Source organism: Schistocerca cancellata, chromosome 7, assembly GCF_023864275.1.
Source record: "Schistocerca cancellata isolate TAMUIC-IGC-003103 chromosome 7, iqSchCanc2.1, whole genome shotgun sequence".
NCBI classification, from domain to species: Eukaryota; Metazoa; Arthropoda; class Insecta; order Orthoptera; family Acrididae; genus Schistocerca; species Schistocerca cancellata.
Genome location: NC_064632.1, coordinates 137276191 through 137301789, shown reverse-complemented (window position 1 = coordinate 137301789; position 25599 = coordinate 137276191).

Below are 25599 nucleotides of genomic sequence, written 5' to 3'. Positions count from 1 at the left end.
ATGTAGCCACTGCAAAAAAGTTGATAAAGCAGACTGGTACTACTCCCACAACATGTCTCTCATGCATGACATCCTACAGGATCATCCAGATCCCCCTGGCACTGGGTTTCATGCAACCCACAATACCTTCAAGTGCCACATACAAGATTTTCAGATTCTCTGTTCGCTATGCAAAAAAAAAAAAAAAAAAAAAAAAAAAAAAAGGGAAATTTAATGTATTTATGTGTTTTTTCTGAATAACTCAAAACCCATGGCCTTCAATGAAAACATATTCCAGTGCAAAATTTAACTACATTAGATTTTCTATAAAAGGTCTGTTCATTTTTTCTACAGGACTAATAGTCTGTGCATAGTAAGTGAGAGAATATGAAAATCTTGCATGTGGTATTGGAAGGCATTGTGAGTTGCATAAAATCCAGCAGTAGGGCCAGCTGAATCGTCCTGTACATGTCAAGGGCTTGGAAACTCTTTTCTTCTCATGTCATGTACGCTGCAATGCAAAGCGGGCTGATACTACTCCAAAACAACACGCCTGTTGTGCTAGGCAGCCTACATATCAGAGTTGGAAAAATGTTTCTTCCCCGTGATGCACAGATTGCCCTGCAAAGCAGATCGAAAAGGAAGGCTGATACTACTCTCACACAACACGCATTCAATGCAGGGCAGTATATATGGCAGGGACTTAAAAAGATGTTTTTGCCTGTATCTTTGCTCCTTTTGGTGCTAGCAGGTTATAAATCACATAGTGCTGACATGCATGAAGTTCACTGTTTGTGTACAAAATTTAGTTGAAATCAATCCAGGAGGCTGAAAGGAGATCATGAACATACATACTTACAGCCTGATTTTTTGTACATCTGCGTGTGTTGCCTTTAGGTGGCAACATGGACCCTACCTGGTAATATATCTGCTACTGGGTCTTGAAAGTGGTGACCATTGTGGTGTGCATATATGGTGTTGTTGTACCAAACTACACCATCTAGAATGCTCTGTTATATTTTCGTATGTGCTGTAAGGAATATCTTGACTGTGGTGTGCCCCTTTGTCAATGCATTTAATGGAGATGGTGGTGGGCTGGGGTGTGGTAGTTTAACCTAGCAGTTCCTACGACACACTCCAGCTGTTTCAATAGGAAAATGTTTTGTACCAAAATGTGCACAAAGGCCCAACAGTTCATCCCTGCTAACAACTGATAGCTCTGTATATGTCTTACAAGGTACGTAACCATAGATCAGCATGGAAAGGTGTGGATGTGCCTCTGCCTGACGATGTTTCATGTTTATGAGGCACGTCACATGCTGTAGCAGAGTCTCATTTGCTCATGAACTAGCTATTGAAGCCCCACAGCACAGTCTCAGCAGACTCATAAGCTCTGCATGTTGTTGCAATTGTCTGCATCTGTGCATGACATCATTCCATGCCCTCAGAAAGTTCCTGCACACTTCATTTTCTGCATTTGGCACAGGGGCATGCTTGACCGATTGGTGTTTGCTTTTGTGTTGGCTTATCGCACACATGTACATCACATGTGTTCAGGATTTGCAAAGGGTGTTCAGGTTCCATACTGGGACATGTCAATGTCATTCAGCCATGTCACACAGTGTATTACATCTTCCTTGCCAGACAAGTAATAAATGTGGGATCAGCGCATAAGTACAATGGGAATGGAAATGTGTAGGTATTGGACACTGGATGAATACAGTAGTACACACCTCTGCTAAGAGCCTACCACATGTCTGGTGATCACATAGTCTGGGTGACACTCTAGGTGTGCAGTCACAATGCACGTAGCACACTTGCTATAATGTACTGATGGTCATCACGTCAGAAACATCACATTTGTCTGTGAAAGGACAGAAATGGATAGACAAATGCTGGGGAGAGGTAACAAATCTGTGTTCAGCAGCCGGCCGGTGTGGCCGAGCGGTTCTAGGCCACAGTTCTAGTCTGGAATCGCGCGAATGCTATGGTCGAAGGTTCAAATCCTGCCTCGGGCATGGATGTGTGTGGTGTCCTTAGGTTAGTTAGGTTTAAGTAGTTCTAAGTTCTAGGGGACTGATGACGTCAGATGTTAAGTCCCATAGTGCTCAGAGCCATTTGAACCATTTGTGTTCAGCAGATTGCCTACGCAATTCTCATAAGGGGCTTAATGTGTAGGCTGCCCTGCAGAGCAGTTTGACAATGCAGATCAGTACCATTCCCAGACAACATACCTGTCATGCTGAGCAGCCTATACAGCAGAGGTTTAAGAAATGTCACATATCTGTATTCTTGTAAATATTAGACCTAGTGTGTTATAACCCCTCCCCCTCCACCCACCAGCATTTGATCCTCTTGGGGCAAAGGACTTTGTGCACCAAATTTGGTCCTCTTCAGTCCAAGGGTGTGAGAAATGTTCCCATATATACATACATATTCTCAGCTTTATACATATTGAAACTAGCCTTTTCCCCCGCACCTGCATACATGAACCTCATATAAATGAGCACGTCTCTTGGTCCATCTCCAACTATCTTTTCTTGCTGCACACCACCTCTTCACATCCCTATCTGTCCCTCTCATCCTTCCACCTCTCTCTGTCCATCTCCTCCCCTCTTTCTGTCCATATTGTCTTCCATCCTCTTTCTCTGTACCTCTTCTTCTGCCCCTCCCTCACTGAATTTACATCTCCTCTAGTGTCCTCTCTTCCTATCCATCCCCTCCTGCTGCCCCCTCACCCTATCCATCCCCTCTTGACACTCTCTCTCTCTCCACCTCTTCCTCTATCCATCTCTTTACATCCCCCAGGCATGCCCATCCGCTATTTTTCCCATGACATATACGCTGCCATGCATAGCAGACAGATAAAGCAGGCTGATAATATTCCAACACAACATGCCTGTTGTGCTGGGCAGCCTACACGCCGGGGGCTGGAAAACCATTCCTTGATCCTGATAAGTATGTTGCCCTGCAAAACAGGTCAATAAGGTAAGTTAATACCATTCCCCCACAACACACCTGTTGTGCAATGCAGCCTATATGGCAGGGGCTTAAAAACTTACATGTCTGTATCTTCATAAACATTTGAATCAGAGTGATATAAAGCCCCTTAAATTGATCCTTTCAGGGCAAGATGTTCGTGTGTCATATTTGGGCTATTTCGGCCTGGACAGAACTGAGTGAAAGTATGCTAGTAGTCCAGACTGCAGGTGAACACAGTCAGAGAATTCTGGGTGCAAAACACACAAAATTGTGCTTTTTGGTAAACTTATTCACATTCTGGTGCAACTTAAGTTCAGTATCCATCTGGTTGCCTCCCAACTTCAAAATGGATCCTATTCCAGTGTGAGCACATTGATCCCTCCTTCCTGTACCTATAATAATTATTATTTATTTGGATTTGCATAATATGAGGTATTTTTAATGACTGCAGGTTAAGCTGCTAGATGGGGAACCAGTTATAAGCCTTTTACACTATTCTGCTGGCTTAGTCTGATATGGATGTGTTGGGCTCTTTATCAAAATACTTGTCATCAGTAAACATTACACTTTTTGAAGATCCTCAAATTTCCCTTATAAATCAGTTGGGTAGACCAAGAAAAGGAGAGGCCAAGCACATGTTTTATATTGTCAAGCTGTGCAAGGGGATTTCATGACATACTGTTTTAGATTCCCTAGTAAAATTTTTTTGATCTACAGTATCATGGGTCTTGGCTATATTACAGAAAACACCACAAGGGTAATTTGTATTATTTTTTCTACTAGAATTTAAGTCATGAGATGATATATTGCCCTTTCAGTAGGAAAGCTTTTACAGAAGCAAAAATGAGCTGTCTTGAAAGGATACTCTCAGAAAGACATTTCAGTGTTCAGTTGTAAGCTAACTTCTCAAAAACTTTTGAGGACATGGGACAGAGTAAGGTCGTCTTACAGTTGGATGTAAGCTGTTTATCTCTGCTTTTCTATAATGGTGTTACATACTACATTCAAGAATCAAGAATCAAGAATTTTATTCACCGTAGATCATTTTACAATTATATTGGCTTCGTCATACAAGATGTACTAGTACATACAGAATAATAAAATAAACTTCTGTCAATACATTATAGAATACATTTGAAGCATGGCAGTGTACCAAATTACAAAGGATAGCTTTTAAAAGTTAACACAACAAGCTATCTTATAATCTAATATAATATGGTATTTTATTGTTTATAGTATAAACTTTGTAATTACACACGATTAACCACAGCACAAAATAATATGTTTAACTACAGACAACTTTTAAATGCTTATATTCTCCTCAGGCATCTCAAAGAATTCTTTAATGTCATAGAATGGATGATCTGACAGCCAGCTGTACCACTTAATTGTAAAAGAATTTGTATGCATAGACTGAACATGAACTGGCAGTTTATTGAACATTTTGAGTGGGTTAACTTTGTGGGAATTTCCTGTTCTCACTAATCTGTGGCACAGTATGTCTAAATTACCATTAGCCCTGGTGTTATGTTCATGTATTTCCCTTCTGGCAATAAATTCTGAAATATTATTTTTAATATAGAGTACAGACACATAGATGTATAGATTTATAATTGTAAGTATTCTGAGTCTGGAAAAAAGAGGACGACAGTGCTCCCTATGACCTCTTTTACATATTATACGTATGATTTTTTTTTTTTTTTTTTTTTTTTTTTTTTTGTAATTTCAATACGTTTTTGATGTGAGGGGAGTGCACCCATATAATCAGACCATATGAACTATGTGACTGGAATAGCCCAAAGTATGTCACCCTGAGGTACTCCAAGCTCACTACCTCCCTTAGTTTCAAGAGAAGGTATGCCACCCGAGATATTTTTTCACATACATGATTGACATGATCCTCCCAATTTAGTTTTGAGTCAATGTGAATACCTAAGAGTTTTACCGACTTATTGCCTACTTCATTTGATGTTCCCATTAGAAGTTGTTGTGTTTTGTCCGGGTTGCATAGGAGCTTATTGGCTGGAAACCAGTCCAGGGCCTTATCTAGTGTTTCTTTTGTTAGGTTATTCAGATCTGAAATGTTCTGATGTGTGGTAAGTAGTGTTGTATCGTCAGCATAACACACAACAGGGTGAGCCACAAGCCACAAACATAAAGCACCCAGGAGGAGAGGAGGAAATGAAATGAAACTTCACAGTCTGAGAGGGAATGTGATGTTATTTTAGTGATTACAAAATGAGTCAAATTTACAAAGAACTTGGCAGTATGAGCTCACATATCAGTATGATGTTCAAAAACCCTCTAGCCTGAACGCATGCACTGATTGGGTTCAAAAAGTTATATAAAGCTGCTGTATCTTCTCTGAGGTAGCCTGACCCGTAACAGCCGTAACTGGTCCTTGATATCCACAATAATGGCACTGGGACAGCATTGACATCCAAACTGGTCCCACACATGATCACTTTGGGCCAGTCAGTTGATAGACAAACATGCCATGTGTGGATGAGCACTGACCTGTTGAAAAATGGCATGACAATACTCTCAAATGAGGGGTGAACTTGAGGCCACAGAATATTTGTGACAGGCCGATGTGCCATCAGAGTTCTCTCAATCACAGTTGAAGCTAAACTCAATGGCTTCCCACACCATGATGCCAGGAATAACATACTTACCCCCTCTTATTCATTAGAAAGGCAGCTTACACATAGGACAGTAACACCCTAGTCAACCAATGGTGCAGGATGATACATAATGTCTCATGTAGTCCCTACTTGTTTTTGGATGATGGGCATAGATGTATAGGTGTGAAGGGGTGAGTGACATTATAAGTGTCCTTCCAAATATTAAAAGAAATGATTGTGAATGTTGTCATTGTTGTTGTTGTGGTCTTCAGTCCAGAGACTGGTTTGATACAGCTCTCCATGATACTATATTCTGTGCAAGCTTTTTCATCTCCATGTACCTACTGCAACCTATGTCCTTCCAAATCTAGTAAGTGTATTCATCTCTTGGTCTCCCTCTACAATTTTTAACCTCCATGCTGCCCTCCAATACTAAATTGGTGATCCCTTGATGCCTCAGAACATGTCCTATCAACTGATCCCTTCTTCTAGTCAAGCTGTGCCACAAATTTCTTTTCTCTCGAATTCTATTCAGTGCCTCCTCATTAGTTATGTGATCTACCCATCTAATCTTCAGCATTCTTCTGTAGCACCACTCCAAATTTTTCTTGTGTTTCTTCAATGCTTGCTCAATATACAGATTGAATAACATCAGGGATAGGCTACAACCCTGTCTCACTCCTTTCCCAACCACTGCTTCTCTTTCATGCCCCTCGACTCGTATAACTGCCATCTGGTTTCTGTACAAATTGTAAATAGCCTTTCACTCCCTGTATTTCACCCTCACCACCTTCAGAATTTGAAAGAGAGTATTCCAGTCAGCACTGTCAAAATCTTTCTCTAATTCTACAAATGATAGAAATGTAGGTTGTCTCTCCTTAATCTATCTTCTAAGATAAGTCGTAGGGTCAGTATTGCCTCACGTGTTCCAACATTTATACGGAATCCAAACTGATCTTCCCCGAGGCCAGCTTCTATGAGTTTTTCCATTCATCTATAAAGAATTTATGTTAGCATTTTGTGGCTGTGACTTATTAAACTGATTGTTTGGTAATTTTCACACCTGTCAACACCTACTTTCTTTGGAATTGGAATTATTAATTCTTCTTGAAGTCTGAAGGTATTTTGGCTGTCTCATAGATTTTGCTCACCAGATGGAAGAGTCTTGTCATGGCTGGCTCCCCCAATGCTATCAGTAGCTCTACCATAATGCTGTATACTCCTGGGACCTTGTTTCAACTTAGGTCTTTCAGTGCTCTGTCAAACTCTTCACACAATATCATATTTTCCATTTCATCTTCATCTACATCCTCTTCCATTTCCATAACATTGCCCTCAAGTACAATGACCTCGTACAAACCCTCTATATATTCCTTCCACCTTCCTGCTTTCCCTTCTTGGCTTAGAACTGGCTTTCTATCTGAGCTCTTGATATTCATACAGATGGTTCTCTTTCCTCCAAAGGATAAACGGGCTAAAAATGTTTTCATACAAAATTACACTCACTCACTCACTAACTCCGACCTTACTCACACTGACCCCCACAATCTCTCCATGTTACAAAACTTGAGAAGGCAGAGAAAGCATGGAAGGTGCTATGCCTGGTGTACAAAGAACACAATGACAGAGGAGCTAAAATAAATGCAAAGGAAATGTGACTGACTGACCACTTACCACAGAACTAGGGTGAATCACTCTGTAAAATCAAGCAATGACTGCATTAGCCATGTGGCTAAAGTGGCTGAGACAGTGCACATGTGGTTGTGTGAAGTGTGCCTGCTTGTGCGAAGGTGTGTGTGTTTTCGTCTCTTTTCTGAAAAAGGCTTTGGCGAAAAGGTTAGTGTGTAACAGTCATTTTCATTGTGCCTGTCTGCAACTCAATGTGTCATCTTTGTTGCGAAAGGCAATCTAACCTTTGGTAGTAATCTGTCTGTACTCTAGTCCCTTCAGTCACCCCATTAAACTCGGAATATAAATTTTGAAATTTAGGATCCCCAGAACTATGTGGGACAGAATTATCTCACATATTTAAATCATTTCTTACTGGGGCATTGATGAAAGATTTTTATTTTTTTATTTTATAAACAAGGTAAACACTACACTTCATATAGATCGTTATTGAACCCTTATAGCAATTAGTTTGCCTATAGCAATGAAAAGAGTGCAAATCATCAACAATATGATTGTGCTGACAACTGTGTAGCTCCTTCTCATACCATGGTATATTTGATAGTTTATATATTTTCTCTGATGGCCTTTCATCAGATCATCTTTCATGTTCTGCACTAGAAGATGAAAAAATCAGCACTTCTTCAATCACCTGTTGAAAATCCACCGAAGTCTTCCACTCAGGATTCATCTAATAAAGCTAGTATTTCCTCATAATTCCAACATGCACAACTGTGCATAAAAAGACGTTTAGTCATAGTAGCAAGAAACAATATCTTGCAGATGTAACAAATCTGTTATATACAAGGGTTGACTAAAAAATAATGCCTCTACCTTCATAACTCTTCAACAGTTGGCAGCATTGGTATGTGGCAGGTACTGACATGTTCCATGGCCCCTTCTCTAGAGCTCCAGTTGGTGGGAAGCCTTAGCATTGAAGGGTTGTGATGTTACAGTGTAATCTATGGAACCCTGTGCAGACAGTCAATCAATGCAATTTAAGCAATGTGCAGACATTGAATTCTTGACAGCAGAAGGTGTCACCCCAAAGGAGATTCATCGGAGAACTTCCACTTTATGGTGATTGTGTTGATGCGAGTACTGTGCATCGTTGGGTGAGTAAGTTTAAAGATTTTAAGGCAGGAACACTTGACCTGCATGACAAACAAAGAGTTGGACATCCTGGACAGCAACCAGTGAGTTTCACAAGCAAAATGTTGACAGGACAATCATCGTATCACACAGAGAGAAATTGCAAGCACAACTGGCATTTCACAAGAACGTGTGGGTTACATTATTGCTTGCTTGGAAGATCTGTGCATGATGGGTACCCCGGATGCTGACTACTGAAATGAAAGTGCATATACTTGAAATTTGCCAGGAGCTCCTCTCGAGAATGAAGGTGAAGTCTTTCTCCATTAAATTGTGACAGGAGATGAAATGTGGGTACACCATTATGACCTGGAGATGAAATGTCAGCCTATGGAATATTGACACAAAGACTCATCCCAGAAAAAGAAGTTCAAGATGCAGCCCTCAGCTGGAAAAATCATGGCCACAGTGTTCTGGAATGCAGATAGTGTTATCCATGTTGTTTTCCTTGATCGTGTAACAACAATAAATTCAGTGTGTTACATCACAACGCAGTGAACTCCGAAACAACAGCTAGCAAGGGTCCAAAAGGAAAATGGAAATGTTTTCCTGCAGCATGACAATACCAAACCACACACTTCACATGCCACCACAGCAGAACTTAAGAGACTGGATCTCACCACCATACGGCATCCTCAATACAGTCCAGATTTAGCACTACCTGACTTCAATCTGATCCCTATAATGAAAGATGATCTGCAGGGACATCATTATGATTCTGATGAAGACATTGAGAGAACTGTGAGACTGTGGTTGTGGAAACAGAGTGTCGATTTCTTCCATGACGGCTTCAGAAAACGTGTTCATCATTGGCAGAAATGTATCCAATTGGCTGTTGATTATGTGGAAAAGTGAATATCAGTAATTACAGATCACATTCTTAGGATTATTTCTGCATTTGATTTATTAAAATATCCCCTTCCTAACCTAATTAACAAAGGTGGAGGTAGCACAGAAATAGCAATCCTCCTGAGCATCTGCAATGTGGGGTTTATAACATTTTATCTCCAGTAGGAGTGGAGATTTAAGCAAATACGTGTTTTTTTTTTCGCCCCTGGCGTATAGGTCACCCTGCACAACAGGCATGTTGCAGGCATGTTGTGCAGGAACAGTAAGGGCTTGCCAAATCACCAAGCTTTGCAGGGCAGCATACATGTCAGGGGCACGAAAAGGATTTACTGGCCCCACCATTTAGCCTACCCTGCATTAAAGTTTGATGTTAGTTCTGTTACAGTTCGCTGCCTGTTCTGTCTCACCAGTCTGCCCATCCTACAATGTCTGACATCCGTAATGAGGAGTGGCTACCCTCCATGATATCTGGACATGGTTTCATCTTGGTTTTGTCACATGTTGAAGACGCTCACCACAGCACTCCTCGAATGCCCAACAAGTCATGCAGCTTCCAAAATGCTCATGCTGAGCCTCTGAGCCATCACAGCCTACCCTGGGTCAAACTTTAACAGATCACATGCCTTCCTATTCCACACACAGACAGCACACTCACTGATACTACCTGCCTCATGAATGTGTTTGATAAGCAGTCATTCCTCACCAGGTGACACTGCTGTTGCCTGGATGGGTTTGTATCAGTAGTAGGTCAGTGTATGTGAAGCAGCAATTCCTACACAATCATTTCACTCAGGGCTCAATAACATAGCACACTCATAAGATGCTACAATGCAAATAAACTACTTCCACACAATTGTGTGTGCCAGGTCCAAGCAGGCTAGATCAGAACAGGAACCATTCAAGGAAAGTAGTTGATAGTAATCACTGGTTACCCAAAGTTAAATCCAAATGAAATGTTGTGGACTATCATAAGTTCTATGTCACTTACTACTTCAAATTTTGAAGCAAATAATTTAGGAGTAAAGGAGACCACTCTTTGAAAAGTATAAGTGTTGAGTCATTCGGGGGAGGGAGGGGGGAGGGGGAGGAGGGGGGGGGAGTTACAGCAAAATAAAAATAAAAAAATTGTTGTTAGTGGTCTCCTTAACTCTTAAATTATTTCATTTACATTTTACCAAAACTTTCCATAATACATTTTGAAGCATATTAGTCCTCCTTTGATAACAGGGATATAATCAAGACTGATACATATTTTGAACCCTTCAGTACCAATGTGAAATGGTAATTTGATTTATAAATAGAAAATTAACTGAAATCCATTATTTCATGCATTATTTTATGCTGTATGCGATTAGAACTATTTTGAAGTTTTAATATGAAAAGAAGTAAATTTATTTCTACTAAGTTTTGCTAAACATGAATCAGTTGATTGAAACAATGTCTCTGATAATGATGTAAATCATTTAAACCTCCTTGCCTCAAATGAAATCTTTGCCGTCATTGTTCACACTTGTTGGGAAGTGTTATCTGTAACCAAGTCAAGTCATCTTTGTGATGCTGTAGAAATGAGACACATTAAATTGAATTTATGGCTCAAGAGAGCCAAGCAGTTCACTATCGTTGCACACTCAAGACCTATGACAATAGTCATATTCCTGATACAAAGACAATGAGACTAAATTCAAGGCAACCATCTAAATAAAAAGCTATATTTTACTAAAGTGAATATGCCCTTTAATGATGATTCCTTCAGAATAATGATGAAAGTCTGTTCAGTGGACACATCATTGCATAGACATTATTGAAGTGGTGTGTTACATAATGCACTACTGTTCTCTTAACTTTTCCTTTTTTCTGTTTTCCTCTGTCTTCTGAGAATGACAATGATTGTAAAAGTTCTATAAGCTAGAGGTTTGTTTTTATTTTTGCTGATTAAATGACTGTTAATATTGTACTCATATTTCTTCACAAGTATTGTTAATGATAAATATGCAGGAACAACATTTATCAGTGAAGTCTTACAATATAGTAAAATAAATATTTTAGTAACTTACGTCACTTGCCTTGTATTTCACTGATCTATTAATTTGTTTAAATGAGCACTGCTCATCCTGATGAGATACTGCAAAAATGACTCCTTTATTGTTAAATTTATATGAAAAAATGTTGCCATCTTCTCCACAAGAGAAAAGTAATAAATGGTCATTGCTGAAACACAGTCCTGTAACAGTCCCCTTGAAATTGTCATGCACAGGAAGAAACCAGTTGCTTGAGGAGTCAGCTGTATAATTTTCTATGGATCTGACACAGAGCTTTCCATCAAATGTTCCAAATATCAGGTACCTCTCATCCACACTGAAATGCAAATTAATAATTGTGTATAAAGTTCAAGAAAGTGAAATCAGACAAAAATACTAACAAACATACATAAAACAAAGGCATAGGGAATAAGATATATTTGACACACAATTCTTTGTGTTTCAAAGTATCTGAAGCAGACAAGCAATACCCACTTATCAACATTAAATCTCACAGACACTTAGATAAAATAAAATAGAAGTTTTAGCATAATGGAAATTCATATGTGGCGCTGATGAGATTGACACCAGCATCGATCTGAGTATCGTCTTTGAACTAAACTAAGATTATCTTTGGGCGAAACCACCATGTTAGTTCTTTGTAAGCCTTGCTTGTGTGAAGAGGCGAATAAACCAATTACTGCAGAATGGGAGTGTTGTTTGGTGTAACTGACCCGAACTTCCCCCTCACTGGTGACCCTGAGTTGTAACGTCTTCTGTTTTCGCCATTTTACTGTGTCCGCGGCCTCCGCTTCGGTTATTTTCACGTGTATTAAATCGACACAGCATTTGAAGAATGACTTCGGCCCAAGGCCGAATGCCGGATTTTGTGATCGACATGCACCGTGTTGCAGGCGATGTACACCCACCAGGACTGCAACACGATGCCTCTCACTCGATGATTACGCCAATTTTGCCGGACGTTTTCGAACCTGCAACAATAAGTGAAGTTAGGAGTGTGCATGGCTTCGGCTATGAAACGCCTTTGTTCCCACCACATGTGCCCTCCCTCATTGACTGTGCAGTTACCTCTTACGGATCTCTGTGCAGTGCGGAACCAATGCTGATTTCTGCAAAAGCTTCGTTGGACAACCTACCTCTGCCATGACAACGATTTGCTACATTGCAATCCATTTAGTACCATGCGGATACCTGCCACGTGGCCGAAACTGCTTTGTTCACAGGTCAACCTCCTCAGCATCCGACCATGCCAGTGCCTGCTTCAGTTCAGGATCAGCATATGCCTTGCTACTATGATACCTTGGCCTGCAACAGGGACAATAACTTGTTATCTGTGCCTGACCTCCACCTCCGTCCCACTGCTATGCCTCAGTGTTTTGTGCTACGACGTTCACCTTATCTGCACAACGTTTTGAGTGGAGTGGCTATGAACAGTGAACATTCACACATTCCGTCCCACATTCGACATCATTTCCCACGCTGTGCTTCCGGACAGCCCGCACCTCCACAGCCTCCCTGCAACACAGGTGGTCCCGGCTCTGATCATACGTTGTGCTTTCCACAGCCTAACACGTGTTCTCAAACTTTGAACTTTTTCTCACCTGTCACCCCCGCGCCGGCTTCAGTTGAGCTTCCGCTACCATTCTCGGCACATCTCAGTGCCTCATCCACGTCGGTCTTCCGCGACGCGTCAATGCGGACACACCCACAATGTGTTGAGCTTCCGAAACCGCAATCGACAAATTACAGTGTCTCACCCGCCTCAGCGATGGATCGCACTCAACCACAACGTGTCACCTTCACGCTGCCACTTGAACAGCCGGCGTTGCCACATCCCCTGGAGGCACACTCTCCTGGAATACTATAGTAACAACAGCTCAATTCAGGCAGTGCCCCGACGAACTCAACTCAACCTGTTCTTCCGAACATTCTACAATGCTTACCGACGCTGCCACCGTTTAATCCCGACAGAGCAACAACGTGGTTCAAAATTGTGGAAGAAGTGTTCGACCATTACAAACTCGACGAGTCAATCAGGTTTCTGTGCCTCATCACCCACCTGCATGACCAGGAGGACTTGATTGCTGACCTGGTTGACGGCCAGGACTCATCTACCCGGTACACTCTAGCCAAAAGAGAGAGTTCTACGTTGGCTTGCATGCTCAACTGAGGCAGCAATATGGCAAGTGCTCCACGTCGAGCAACTAGGCAATGACAAACCTTCCCCGCTCTGTAGACGGCTACGTGCCCTGTTCAGCGCCGATCTATTCTCTGACACAGCTCTCCTCGCCATCTGGTCAGATAAACTATCTCCTCACATCCGCTTTGTTCTGGCTCAAAGGCCTCCTGAACATGTCGAGCAAAGAATTACGATTGCTGACAAGCTACATGATGCATCACTGCTCCATTTCGCCAGCCACTGCCTACCTGACAAGTCCCAGGTTCAGGCTCATCGCCCTGCGGCTGGACACGGCCGGGGCCATACTGTGCTGACTGTTCCACTCGCCCCGGGAAGCAGTAAACAAGCCACTGGGACATCACCAGCTCTTCCCGCGGTCACGTCCCCTCCTGCAACCAAACCTGCTGTGGCCACCGAACCTTGGCCACCGCCACTGGCAATGAACTTTTCGCAGGAAATGCAGCCACACTAACCATACTGTTATTCCACACATGGTTTGGTGAGGCGGCACGGAACTGCAGACCACCATGATACTTCCCAAACGCCAATCGCAGGTAGGTTCGGGTGCCACCTCCTGCGCACAACATGACAGGCACCCCCCAGTGCTGCATTCTGTCCAGGAACGACTGGATAATTGTGGATGACTTTACATTAAAGACATTGCGTTGGGATACCTTTCCCTAGTGGACACAGGCACCGATGGTTCACTGCTGCCTATGTCCTTAGCATCGTCGAACATCCGCCCTCATCATACTTCACAGCAAGCCGTGAATTCAACTAAACTGCAATGCTCGGGTTCAACCTCACTTCCCCTGTGCTCCGTTGAGCAACCCCCCCGTGACACATCGGTCTGGGCTCATCTCATCCGTACATGCTTGTCTCTGTCGACAACATTACAAGAAACCACGCATCAGTGCCTTGTCGAGCTTGAACACATCACTCGCCTATGCAAGGAAAACTTCGAGCTCTCCCTCTGGCTCCACGAAACACAGCCCCAGCTCTCCGATATAGCAAAGGAATTACAGACACTACAGCAAGGACAAAGCAAGGTCAGTAAGTGCACCGAATCTGCTTGCAATCCCAGCAATCGAGCTTCTGTGTGTTTACCTCCTGCTACCCCTCACAACTGTGCTATCCAGACTGCCATAACGTGTACTGACAGTTCTGCAGAGCCACACCCTCCTAACATGGCATCATTTGACACTCGACCAGACACAAGTGTTGAAAACAGTATGCAAACTAATTTTAATGTTTTGGATCAAAAAATTATAGCAGTTCAGGAAAATTATATTCACAAAAATCTGTATTCAAATAATCATATTGTGTGGTCCACCATTTCTATCAAAAGCTTTCCATCAGACAATTTACATCCAGTGGATATTCTACACCAGTGTTAAGATAGTTTTGTGTCAGGCATGAGTGACAGTTATAAAATTAAATTTGTTAAAAGATTTGTTGTAGGCGAAGCTCTGGCTTGGGTAAATCTAAATTTAGCTCAGTGGGAAACATATCAAAGTTTCAAAAAAAGTTTTTCAAATAAAATTTGGTCAGATGCCGAACAGAGGAGAATTAAAAGTGAATTGTTGAATGGCCCTAATTATAGGAATAGGGATGATACTCTGAAAGAGTTTTGTAAGAATCACCTTAAGAAATTAACACACCTCGACAAACCATTTGAAGAAATGACATTAATTGATGCACTCAAAAGGTGATTACCAGAAAAGTTGCAATGGGATTTAGTGCATTGACCTGATGATTGTCTTGAACAATTTTTATGATATGTTGACAGGCTGGATAAAGCAGTAGAAAGAAGCATGTACTATAACAATCAAAATTATAGAGATCACAATGCTAATAACTACAGAAAAAGAGATAATGTAATTTCTATCAGGGTCAAAATGTTAATAGAGATAGAAATTTTGAATATCACCAGAATAGGAATAATGGGGATACCCATGGGCAATTTAATAGGAGAAACAATCATAGAGGTAACTATTCAAGAAATGGCAATCCGCCTCAATGACGGTCCACAATTTTGGGGCAAGGAAACACAACAAGTACAGGACCCCCAATTTACACATGCAGTTAGACAATATTAACAATATTAATGATGTGGCACAGGTATCTGAAGTTGAACAGAAGGAACATCAGATTTCTCTTTTTTCTTTTTTTGATCAGAAGTGATGTAGGTGCTAATCACAAGCCAGAATGTGAGAGTAATGAGAATTTTTATGTAGTGTGTACTAATGATTTCTTCTCTTGGTCAGAAAACAGTCTTATTGATGTATGTAAAACAAGTGATCACTGTATTGGATCTGAATTAGGTGGTATTTTTTATGAAGATATGAATGAGAGCTGTGAAATAACTGAGGTTAGTAAGTCTGAGACTGGTAGCTTATTGAAAATGAATGTAGGTGAACTGTGTGACTTTGATGGTGATGAGACTTGTATTGTTAATGATGTTGTTGAGGATATAATTTTGGAAGAATGTGATAATGATCTGAGTATCAGGATTTTGTTGAGTTTAAGAATAACGAAGTTTCAGAGTTATTTGTGAATACATGTAAATGGTGTATGTGATGATGTAAGTGAGAGTCATGGAATACCAGTCCAGACAATGAAGTTTTTCATTAATGTCATACAGAGTAAAGATACAAACAGTAAATGTGAGTTATCTATAACCCTAGAGGTAAAGGTGAAAACAGTTTGAAATTTGTTTGGGACCAGATTGATGATAACATAGATACACGTGCATTCTGGAATGAGTTAGCTGTGGTTAATCAAAATTTATATACAAATTGGTGGAAGATCTAAGTAGGAAGTGTAATTTTAACAGTAATATGTTCTCTGTTCCTTCTGTAATAAGCGATGTTTGTTGTGCTATGATATCCATTCACCATGTTCAATCTTTACTTGACCACATGAGTAACCAAAGTAATGCTATGATAGCAGTAAAGTTGATAGAACCCCAAGAACAGTGCGGATGTAGCATTTGATGAAATTGAAAGCGATCTTTTAAATGAAGTGTCTAAAACAGACACAACGATTCAGATTTTGGATGTCCTTACATTATGATTAAGATTGATCAGTGGGAAGGGAACTGTTTAATTGATACAGGTAGCCCGATTTGTGGTATAAGTGAACAATTTAGAGACATAATCCAGTATAGTAAGAATTTTGTGGAAATGCTCATTGTTGGTGTAAAGATAAGAGAAGCTGCAGGTAAGCAAAGAAAATTGGTAAAATCTCAGGTACTTTTAAAGTTTAGTATAGAAGGCAAAATCTTTGAACATGGATGCTTAGTGATCCCAAGTATGGAAGAAAAATAGTATGCATTGGATAGTGAAAGTTGTGGCTTGTTTTGGATGGAATGCTAAATAATTGTTTATTTTGGAACCTAAAAATAATACTTATGTCAAAACTAATTTCTGTATTTTAAACTGTGGAAAAAGTTGTAACTATTTGTGAAACATTGTGAACCAAGGTGAGTACGGCATGTTTGATGATGATATAGATTTTGATGAGTCTGAGGACCAGGATTTTGAAAGTGTAGTAGATTCTAAAGTAAGGGAAGCTATGACTCTTAATGCTCTGCAAAAGGAACAACTTAGGAATTTGTTATTGGTATTTACAAATGTACTTAGTGAAAAACCAGGGAAAGTGAAAGGCTATCAGTGCATACTTTATCTTAGAGATCATCAATCTTTCCTTCTCATACCGTATAATACACCATTTTCAAAAAGGAAACATGTAGAGAAAGAAATTCAGAAAATGGAAACATGGGGTGTAATTGAGAAAAGTAGGAGTGCTTACAATAATTCTTTAGCTGTGGTAAGTAAGAGAAATGGTGGAGTGAAAATTGTTTTGGACTCTAGACTTCCTAATAAATTTCTTATCACAGAGAATGAGCATCCTGAGAACATGGACGAGCTGTTACACAAATCTGATTATGTAAAATACATGTGTAGTTTGTATTTGACCTCTGGATTTCACCAGATCCCACTCAAAATTAATTCTAGAAAGTATACACCATTTTTGTATGGAGGTTAGTGTTTTCAGTGCTGTGTGGTGCCATCTGGGCTAAATGTATCTGTAGCTGAATTCACAAGAGCTCTGGATTCTGTCTTGGGAAGTGAAGTGCATTCAAAATTAATTGTGTATGTTGATGACATTCTGGTTACAGAAATGACTGAGAACAACATTTGGATTTGTTAAGAGGTGTGTTTTCAAAATTAGCATTAGGAGGTATGACTCTGAAAATAGGTAGGTGTAAATTTGGTGTGGAAGAAGTTAAATTTTTAGGGAATGTTACATCTGAAAAAGCTGATAAAGAGAAATTTGATGCTACAGCTAATTTTCCTACTCCTCACGACAAAAAACAGCTTAAAACATTTTTCGGGTTAACTAGATTTTATGGAAAAATTTTTAGCAGTCAAGCTTTGAATGCTCCATGCTTGTGTGAAATTTTGAAGGAGAATACCATTTGGAATAGGAATCGGGAGTGTCATGATGCTTTTGATGAGATGAAAGGACAGTTGTGTCAAAGTCAGATATTGTTCAAGTCAGATTTGCCTCTTCCTTTTTGTATTATGACAGACAGCAGTGATGTTGGTTTGGGTGCTTATTTATTTCAGGAAGTTGAAGTTGATGGTGTTATTGAACACAGATCTCTTGTGTTTGTTAGTAGAGTATTGCAGAAATGTGAAAAGACATACACTGTAACTGAGAAAGAACATTTGGCTGTACATAGAGCATTCAAAAAATAAAGAAATTATTTACTGTGCCACAAATTCATCATCAATGCTGATCACAAAGCATTATATTATCTTCGGGTGTGTAAGCTGTACTATAACAGAATTACTTGTTGGGCCTTGTTTTTACAGCACTTCAATTATGAACTCAGTTACATTAAGAGGACAGACAATGTAGGTACTGATGCTTTGTTTAGGCTACATTTAGGGAGTGAATTATCTAACAGCTTTGGAGAAAAAGAGAAAGAGTTTAAAATTATTTGCTTGAGAGATGTGAATGAGGAAAAAGACATTTTGGAAATTTGCAGCAACATCTGCAGGCATCAAAATCATGAGGAGGAGAAAAGACAAAACAGTATTATAAGGTACACAAGGGTATTTTATTCAGGAGACATAAGACTGACTCAGAGGATTGGAACCTATGTTGGCCAGAACAATGTGCTAATACTTTAATCACTTTTACGCATGAGAGTTTTGGTCATTGTGGATCGACCAAATACACACAAAAGATTCAAGAAAAAACCTGTTTTTATAACACAGGAAGGAGAGTCAAGAAGAAGATTGCCAGCTCTGACAGATGTCAAAGAGTGAAGGTAAGTAACCAAACAAGCAGAGGTCAAATGCAAAACATACTGCCTAATAGTACCCTAGATCTTGTGTCTGTGGACGTTTATGGATCTTTACCTAAGTCTAAGACAGGATTTTGTTATGTTTTTGTGGTGGTTGGTGTATTTTTGAAGTTCATAAAGCTGTTTGCTCCTAAGAAACCTACCAGTAAGCAAATCATCTCTACATTAGAAAACACATATTTTCATCAGGTGGGTATCCCTTAAATAATTTTATCTGATAATGGTTCTCAGTTTACATTGCAAGCTCGGAAAGATTTTGTTGATTGCACAAAAATAAGGCATATTTTAAATTCGGTGTACCACCCTTCAAGTAACCCTGCAGAAAGACATATGAGAGAAATTGGAAGTCTGTTTGGAGCATATTGTAATAAGAATCATACCATTTGGATAGATTATGTCAGTGATTCTGAGGATATTATGAACAGCTTACAACATTCTTCTACAGGCTTTTCACCATCTGAAAGAATGTTTAATTGCAGACCAGCTACCTTTATTTCTGAAAATGTTGAGTTTCCACTAAGTAAAATTCTATCACCACAAGAGAGGGAAGAGTGTGTAAGGGAGATGACAAAAAAAAAACAGGGGGATAGGAGAAACCAGAGATATGATGGTAAGGTAGATTTTCTAAGTTTGAGAGAGGAGATCTCGTGTTGGTGAAAGCCAAAGAGAAATCTTAAGTGCTGACATCTGAGATAAAGAAATGTTTTGATTTTTTTTTTTTTAACCATTCAAAATTCTTGAAAATCTACATCCTAATGCATAAAGACCTGTGACTCCTAAATCTAAGAAGTTATTTAGATTACTCAGTATCGCTGAACTGAAAGCATATAGACATGATCCATATGTATGTAAATTTTGTTTGTTTGTTCTTTTTCCTCTGTCATGAATTTAGTGTCTTATCCATTGACTGGGTATATGATATTCACTATATAAATATGTTCTGTAATAGATTTGTGCTTTAGAATTTGAAACATATACTGTAAAAATTATGAATAGTGTCTTAGTATATCGGTGTGTATCACCTTGTTATTTCATTCTTTTTTTTTTTTTCATTGCATTTAACTCTGTTTATCAATGTTTCATATGTGAACACTTTCTAATCGCACCTGACGTAGGTCCCACACAATTGACTTTCAAAAATGAATAGGGAGAGCAAATCTCATGTGATGTGAAGAAGGTATTGAACAGCATATTTAGTGCACAAAACAATGTTTCAAGATTTGATGTGAATGCTAGGCAGGAAGTACCTATCCATTTGAATGTGTGATGAGAACTCCAGGGAGAAAACTGAGAGATGTGGGTGGATCCATTCCCCACACTGCTGTATGGCTGTACCTCACTGGACCAGTCAATTTACAAGAGATCATAGGAGCTGGGTAATGTACTCAAGCATCTGTCAATTACATCAGTGTTCTGACTGATATTTATGAATTATTAGCTAAGACTGCTAAAGACAAGCTACTCCATTATGTACTCATTAAAAGCTGTTTATGAATCTGTTTACCTGTATTTATCCTGAGTACTGCAATATTGTATCTGATTGGCACTTGAGTTGTGGACAGATTCATGCCTAACTCTGTTTTGTGTACTCCTAGTCATTGAGATTGTGTGTTTGTATTCAAGGAGACCGTACCACTATTGATTGAGGCTAGATGCTTCTTACAATTACTCTTTGCATATAATTGAACTTATTGATATGATTATGAGCTTTATTCATTTTGTTGGGTAGAAACATTTTTTTTGTTAGTTTGTACCTGGTGTGGTTCAGACTCATGGGTCAGTCCCCACATCGTAAGCTTGAGCCCTAATATTTTTTCATTATTTTGTTCTTTCATGAATCAACATATCCTTAAATACTTTGGTTTATGTGGCTGATTGATTCTGTACTATATTCCTTCTCATGATTGAGAATATTCTTCTGATCTCTACCCGTTGATGGGAATTTTTCGACTCAGCTCACTCGTCGTATACTTAGGCTCTGAAATTAGTCTATTCTTTTTTGAAGATTTTGAAGGTTTGATTGTATGGGTGTAAACTTACAATTAGTAATTCTAGTACTTTACATTGTGTTTGTATTTATTTCTACACTTTAGTGGTGTAATGTTGTAGTTTTGACTTCATATTATTTGTCTTGTGACAGTATGCTTCACATATATGAAAATCTGAATGCCATATCCTGAGATACGTATAGATTATGACTTTTATAGCAGTTATTTTTCTTATGTTTTCTGTAATATGTTATGTATCAGATACTTCTATACATCTGTATTCTAACTTGGCACCATTTGGCAAACCATATAGTCTGTCAAAAAGTATTGTAAACACAACACTTCCAAATTTAGTGCAGGGGGCGGGGAGGTATTGTAACAGGACACCCTCCTCTAAAATTTCCTTTCCTTATAGAATTAGCCAATAACAGGAATATTTTCAAATCTTGTATAGGTTAAAATTATCTCAACTCTTTAACTAAATGAATTTCATCTGATTTTGTACACAATGTATTATATTTCAGGCTAAAATGAACAAAAAGAAACTAATTTATTACAATCTATACGTACTAACTCTGTATGTACAGTTAAAATTACTCAACTTTTAGAAATACACTCCTGGAAATGGAAAAAAGAACACATTGACACCGGTGTGTCAGACCCACCATACTTGCTCCGGACACTGCGAGAGGGCTGTACAAGCAATGATCACACGCACGGCACAGCGGACACACCAGGAACCGCGGTGTTGGCCGTCGTATGGCGCTAGCTGCGCAGCATTTGTGCACCGCCGCCGTCAGTGTCAGTCAGTTTGCCGTGGCATACGGAGCTCCATCGTAGTCTTTAACACTGGTAGCATGCCGCGACAGCGTGGACGTGAACCGTATGTGCAGTTGACGGACTTTGAGCGAGGGCGTATAGTGGGCATGCGGGAGGCCGGGTGGACGTACCGCCGAATTGCTCAACACGTGGGGCATGAGGTCTCCACAGTACATCGATGTTGTCGCCAGTGGTCGGCAGAAGGTGCACGTGCCCGTCGACCTGGGACCAGACCGCAGCGACGCACGGATGCACGCCAAGACCGTAGGATCCTACGCAGTGCCGTAGGGGACCGCACCGCCACTTCCCAGCAAATTAGGGACACTGTTGCTCCTGGGGTATCGGCGAGGACCATTCGCAACCGTCTCCATGAAGCTGGGCTATGGTCCCGCACACCATTAGGCCGTCTTCTGCTCACGCCCCAACATCGTGCAGCCCGCCTCCAGTGGTGTCGCAACAGGCGTGAATGGAGGGACGAATGGTGACGTGTCGTCTTCAGCGATGAGAGTCGCTTCTGCCTTGGTGCCAATGATGGTCGTATGCGTGTTTGGCGCCGTGCAGGTGAGCGCCACAATCAGGACTGCATACAACCGAGGCACACAGGGCCAACACCCGGCATCATGGTGTGGGGAGCGATCTCCTACACTGGCCGTACACCACTGGTGATCGTCGAGGGGACACTGAATAGTGCACGGTACATCCAAACCGTCATCGAACCCAGCGTTCTACCATTCCTAGACCGGCAAGGGAACTTGCTGTTCCAACAGGACAATGCACGTCCGCATGTATCCCGTGCCACCCAACGTGCTCTAGAAGGTGTAAGTCAACTACCCTGGCCAGCAAGATCTCCGGATCTGTCCCCCATTGAGCATGTTTGGGACTGGATGAAGCGTCGTCTCACGCGGTCTGCACGTCCAGCACGAACGCTGGTCCAACTGAGGCGCCAGGTGGAAATGGCATGGCAAGCCGTTCCACAGGACTACATCCAGCATCTCTACGATCGTCTCCATGGGAGAATAGCAGCCTGCATTGCTGCGAAAGGTGGATATACACTGTACTAGTGCCGACATTGTGCATGCTCTGTTGCCTGTGTCTATGTGCCTGTGGTTCTGTCAGTGTGATCATGTGATGTATCTGACCCCAGGAATGTGTCAATAAAGTTTCCCCTTCCTGGGACAATGAATTCACGGTGTTCTTATTTCAATTTCTAGGAGTGTATTTGAAATTACAAAATATCTGGTATACTTAAAATTTGTATTATTAATTACACAATCTGATGATATTTATTAAATTTATTTCTAGATTCGTTTACAAAATAATAATATAACTTGGTGAAGATTCTTCTTTTATCAAGAAAGTTTGTGAACTCTTTTGTTTTGTAAGCTCTTTGGAATGTAGTGAGTACCGTAGAATGTAGAGTAGAGGGCATGCCTCTGATAGAATCAGACATGTTTTTAATTTTGGCCATAACAATGTAATTACTGTTTTTACAGAAGTGGAGATTGTAAAGACAGTGTGACTTAAGAGGAATGGAATAAAACAAAAAAGTCATAGAGACAGAAATTACTTCATCAGTTATCATATCAAATGGAACCCACAAAGTCAAACTTTCAGCCCCAAGAATCTTCCCCTACATGGGACAAATTGCAGCCAACAATGAGAAAATGAAGATAAGTAAAAAAGATTTTTTGTATATCTTACACCTCTCAAAGCTTTTGAAACTAATGAATAGACTGAACATTTATTAGTGACGTGTGGGAGGGTAAGATTACAAGGTCTTCATAAGAGATAGAACTTACACAAACACACTCACACTCATGCAAACGCAACTCACACAGACATGATCATATTGCTGTTAAGTGCGTATGCCTGTGGCTCAGCAGGCAGAGACTGCGGTCATGTGTGTATGATTTGCATATGTGTCAGTGTGTGTGTGTGTGTGTGTGTGTGTGTGTGTGTGTGTGTGTGTTTGCTATCTCTGATGATGGCCTTGTTGATTGAAAGCTCATTTTCTGACAGTCTTTTTTGTTGTGCCTATCTGTGACTCAGCATCTCCACTAAATGGTGAGTGCCAACTATCCTTTTCATAATATTGTAATATTTCAGATAATTCTCCGCAGTGTACTTGAGTTAACTCACTGCTTTTTGTTATGATTTTCCCTGCTCTGTTCTGTAATTTGAAAACTGTTTGTAAATTCTGAATACTATTTCGCCCAAAAATTATGCTAAAGAGTATAACAGAAGTAACTTCCACATCTTGAACTAATCACCTCCACATTCCTAAAACCAATAAAAATCATAAACAACAAACAACATTAAAATTGTGAAATTCAATTCTTGTCAGTCATTCAAAAATTACTTATTCCTGAATGGCACATTTCCAAAATCTCAAAAAATATTTTGATCACCATGACTATCAGCCTAAATTCATACCCCAGGAAAAAATTATTTGTCTACTCAATCTGGCTTCCGAGAAAAGAAAACTATGCTGATGTATACAGAACTCATATATTTTACTCTAATTTTTATTGACAAGAAGCCAGTCGCACACATTTTTCTTTATATCAAAAGGATCTTTGATATCCATCACACCATCTAGCTGCAAATATCTATTGCTACGGAATGAGAACAAGTGATCATTACTGGTTTAAGAGTTATCTCAGAGACCAACAACAAATATGTGCAAATATATTATACATCTTTAGGGTGATCAGTACTGTGTGTTATACCATTGCACACCAAATTTACTAAAGTGAATACATTCACAATAACAAAGGACTGAACTAGCCTCACTATGGATGTGAACGGAACTACACTGTTTGGTCAAGAAAACACGATAACTATCAAGGATGTCAACAGTCTTTAACCACAGTGTGGCAACACCAAAGACTGATGGTTGAAGTTAGGCATGCAGGCACGACCATAAAACACCATTTTCAGCATTTCAAGTAGCTTCACCCTAGCAGTAATGCTTTACATTTTTATTCTGATCTTTTCTATCTTTAATGTTTGTTACATAAGTGGAGGTCATGACCCATCCCAGTGTCTTACCATTCACTGGAATTTGAGATTTACTGATGACTTATTTTGCTAAGAAATTGCATTTAGCCATTGTCAGATTAGAGTTCTTTCAGTGTTGTAAGATTCAAAATTGGTCTTACAGGGTGCATATGGCAGATTTAAGAGGATTAATTTATCATTGTCAATTTGAGTATGATAACCCCCAACACAAGCAATCCTGTGTGTATCCACTAATGAAATGTGTGGAAATTTGTTTGGCTCCAGATGAGTAGCTCTATTTTACTCAAATTTCAATGAAGTCTTAGTTTTGGCTCAGGTTGATGATATACACATAGCAGATGAACAAAACCTTCAAGTCAGCTCACAAACAGCTGCATTGAACTCAGTGCAAAGTGCTTCCACTCAGTCCCTTCTCCTTAGCAGTCAACAGAAAGAACTGGCCACACAGCATCCAGACAAAACAGCACAAAAGTTTCACAGTTTCTGTAAACAAAGGACTGACCACCAAGTTGAGGTAAAACAAGCACACTATCCATCCTCAGCATTGATTTCTTCTTCAAGAAGGTCCCACCAGAAACTGACTTCATGCAGCAATCACTCTCAAACATATTCTTGGCATGGTACCCTTTTAAAAGAGCAGAGTGTTGCTACTCTCATAGGAGAGGACTTTGCACACTGTGTGCCTGCATGCTGCTAGAAACAGATCAATGGCTCAAGTTCACTCCATTACATCTACTTGGAACATTGTATCAGGAACATCACAGAAGCTAAAGACTGAACTTTTGCTAGATTTGAAGCCTGTAACCATCCAGGTCAGTACTGGTTCTTCAGTGTGAATTATTCATAATTGGGTCCACAGCTAATAAACACTCATTAAATAAAGACATGTTTCCACTGAAGTTTATAATGAATCTCTACC